We start from the raw sequence: 4,470 nt of genomic DNA on the forward strand, positions 1-4,470 counted from the left end.
AATCAAAGCTTCACTTTGCCACTTGGAGCCATTTCCCTATCTTATCCTCTTTCTTACCTATAAAATGATGTCTTGCAGGGGCACATAAAGGGTCAAAATTGCTTTGTAAAATGTCACTAGCTATGCAGATGGAAGCATTTTAGTTTTATATTAAGAGGTTTTTATTCTTTAACTTTTAATGACTAGTTGTCATTTACCAAATTTTCACAAAAGTGTCTTACATGCTTTTTAGCTTCTTGGAATCAGTCTATTCAAGCTTTCTTCCCTCCTCCCATCCAGCATTGGGGGCAGATTCTTTTCAAGGAGACACTGCCCCCCTGCTGTGTCTACTCAGGATTGGCCAACAGTGGTGTGAGGATTTGAGTGATATAGCCCTTTCAACAAGAAGCACATGCAAAGGTTAAGGGTTGAGGTTATCACTATGGTTATTCAGTGAATGCATCTATGGATAAGGCTACGAATGAATGTTAATGAAGGCTGAAGTTTGGAGAATGGTTGTCAGATAAGAAGGACTTAATTATTTCGCAACTTTTTAAAATTAATTCAACACAATTTTTCAAGCTTCTAATAGGCAAGGTAATGGGAGCCCAGGTCCTGGTGCACTAACCTATTTGCTAAAGAAATAAATGTTGCTGTATGGATCAACCAAGTCCTAATCTCATGAGCCTTGGAAGCACGTATTGGAAGCAAGCCTTTGGATGTAGGGAATAATGCACATCAGATTAGGCCAAAATTCCTGGTGGCAACAGTCTTTGGACCTGGCTCTTTGGACAGGAGCAAGTGAAAGATGTACATGGATAAAATACCTGCTGCTGCTTTGGTCTTTTCTTCAGTTAACAAGGACATACTTTCTATCAGTAAAACCATTAAACCTCAAACTCCTCATATTAACTAGGCTTATCACACTATATATCATCCTTACTATATGTCTAGCCACTGTATATATATTCACAACTTTAATAATCCCAACAACCCTAGGAGATAGGTACTAACATTTCTCTGACAGATGAGAAATTTGAATCACAAGAACAAGTCACACAGTCTAGTAGAGCCATATTTTGAACCCAGGTATTGTGACTAAAGTGTACACTTATTTAGAACATTATAGTCCCATTGTTATATTACTCCCTGATGGCATGAATAAATAAACTACCAGAAGCTGGGCATGGTGGTACATGCCTGTAATCCCTGTATTTAGGAGCCTAAGAAAGGAAGATTCGAGATCTGAGGCCAGTACAAAGAAATTTAGCAAACCCTATTATACAATCTATATTTTTCCTTGGTACCTTTCTGAAGGAACTGAAATCAGAATATTATAGTGATATATGCATATCCATATTTATAGTAGCATAAATCACAGTAGCCAAACCTTGCAACCAGCCTAGGTGTCATCAAGAAATACATAGATTACAAAATTATAGGGTACACAATAAAATTCTACTCAACAATAAAGTTATGTCATTTTCAGGAAAAGAGATGGATCTAGAGAATGTTATTCCAAATGAGATTAGCCAATCTCAGAAAGTGAAGGGTCATATGTTTTCTCTCATGTGGAAGCTAGAGAGAAATCAAGATATAAGGAGTCCAAATAAAGGAGGAGAAACTCCAGTGGAGTAATGGAGGAGGTCTAAGAGAGAGTGGTAGTTGCGGGGAGGAAGATTTAATGAAGGAAACCCACTGACACTATGTAGGTATGCAAAATTTTCAATGACAATATTAATATGCATGAGGAAAGGAAGGGGAGAAGCTCATCAAGTGTTGTATGCATGTATGTCCCTATCACTTTGAACTTCATTATGATGTCTAATTACAATGCACCAATAAAGGTATATTTCAAAAATACAAAAGGCTAGTGGTATAGCATGGATAAAATGCACCTGCATTCCATCCTCAATACCACAAAAAATGTTATTAACCATGAAAAAACAAACTCAAATTGAAAGGCATTCTGCACAGTAGCTGTCTTAATCTTCAAGATTATCAGGATCATGAAAGACCAAGACTAAGGAATTATTTCTGATAAGGGAAACCTAAACAACAGATATAACAGTGCAACATGTGATCAGCAATGGGATCCTGAGCTATCAATTAAATATTGGTGGGAAAATTAGCAAAGTGTGACTACAGTATATGGTGTCTTTAATATTACATAGATAACATCAGTGTTGATTTTCTGGTATTTTGGTGGTGCTGGGGAATGAAATCGGGCAAACTAGCTAGAGCCTATTTCAAAAACAAAAACAAAAAAATAGTACTGGGACTGTAGCTTGGAGGCTGAACACACCTGGGTTCAATCTTCAGTAATCCACTCCCCCCCCCCACACACACACACACAAAAGAGGGGAAAAATGTATAGAAGTTTTTCAGAGGAGAGGGAAATGGGGAGTCATGGACATAGAGTATTTGGGGATCCTATGGTTACATAACCGTTTCCCAGACTAGAAGAGTGAATGAATGTCCCAAGGTTTTAAGGAAGAGATTGAGAAAAACCTTTGACTGCAAAGACAGGCAAGACATGTGTTCTTCTAATTAACAGCACCTTCAGGGAAGCAGCAAGAAGAGAAAACAACTGAATGGTATCTCAAGGCAGAAAGATCCAGCCAGCCTTGGCTGAGACTTCTGTACTCCAACATGGCAAGAACATAGAAGAGCTTCTGGTGCTCAAAGATACTATGCAGTTCAGTATGATGTACCTCTGCAGTGTAATGTGTGTATAGAAATTATGAAAGACCAGTCAGGAGCCAGGTGTAGTTGTGCACAACTTTATGTAATCCCAGGATTGGTAGGTTGAGACATAGGACTGCAAGTTTGAGGTCAGCATCAGCAATTTATCAAGACTCAGCAACTTACTGAGACTCTTTCAAAATAGAAAACAAAAAGGGCTAGGGGTATAGCTGAGAGGTAGAATGTATCTGGGCTCAATCTCTAGTAGTAATAATAATTTAAAAGAACAGATAGGTATCCTCATTGATCTCTTAACACCTTGACTCTGCATTCGCTCCAAGATGATCGAGAGAGCAACCCAGGGGAAAAAGAGAACCCAGGAAAGACAGTGTTCATTCATTCACTTATTCATTCATGTACTCATCTGTTTTTTAGGTGCCTCAGCAACATGGGGGATAGGTAGGATTAGATATGTGGGGATGAGGGTACTGGGAGTGGAACCCAGAGGAATTCTGCTCTGTCCAAGCTACACTCCTAGCCCGATTTTATTTCTCATTTGGAAACAGGGTCTTGATATATTTCTGAAGGTCTCACCAGGTTGCCAAAGCTGGCCTCAAACCTGCAATCCTCCTGTCTCAGCCTTCCAAGTTACTGGGATTGTAGAAATGTGCCACCACACCCAGCAGATATTTTTAATTTTGCGATACATGGATGCCTATACTCCCAGTATTTGGGAGGCTGAAACAGGAGAATCACAGGTTCTATGACAAACCTTAGCAACTTTTCAAGACCCTCAGAATCTTAGTGAGACCCTGTTTCAAAAAAAAAGACTGGAAATGTGGCTTGGAGGAAAATGCCCCTGTGTTTAGTCCCAGTAACATAATTCTTTAAATTTATTTTTAAATTCTATTTATTGAGTGCCTTCCTCCATGCTTTCTATATTCCTTAAAAACTACTTTTATTGATTACTTACTTACTTATGGAACTGGGGATGAAACTCAGGTCATAGGCAAGTGCTCTTATCACTGAGATACACCCCCACCTCTTATTTATTTATTTATTTATTTATTTATTTATTTATTTATTTACAATACTGGGTGTTTAACCCAGAGGCATTCTCCCTCTGAGCTACCCCCCTAGCCCTATATTTATTCTTTTAATTTTGAAACAGGTCTCACTAAGTTGCAAAGGGCCTCACTAAGTAGCTGAGGCTGGTGGTGAACCTGTAAGCCTCTTGTTTTACCTTTCCAAATACTGGGATTACAAGTGTGTGCCACCATGCCTAGCCCTTATATTATTTTAAAGCATTACTTTTCATCCTATTCTGTCGATTTTTATATATTTGGGTTTGCTAGGTGAATGCAAGTCATTCCTTTGAGCATCAAAACTTTTTTGTTTTTGCTTTTGTTTTTTGGTACTGGGAATCTAAATCATTTTGGCAAAAGACTTTTTATAATGAGCTACACTCTTTTCTGCTTTAATATGAAGAAATTGCAAAATACTACCTTTAGTGCTTGCAGATACTGGATCATCATTATGGGTATCCATTATAGTCCTAGGCAATAGGTACAGTGGTGCCTGAATTTAGGTGTCTCTACATTGTTTTTCTTTCAAGTCTTCCTGTCACTTCCTTCATTGTTTCTTTTGTCAGTGATTGTTTTTTTGCTACACATATAAATCTATATCTACCTTCTTCCTCTAGACTCCCCTTATACCCCTCTCCCAGTTTTAAATTATAGCATGTAATTGACTAAAATTCCAGGTGAATAAGCACGTAAGAACTTGATGTGCATCTGGGTATGGTGG

This window comes from Muscardinus avellanarius (assembly GCF_963383645.1).
Source record: "Muscardinus avellanarius genome assembly, chromosome: X".
Taxonomy (NCBI): domain Eukaryota; kingdom Metazoa; phylum Chordata; class Mammalia; order Rodentia; family Gliridae; genus Muscardinus; species Muscardinus avellanarius.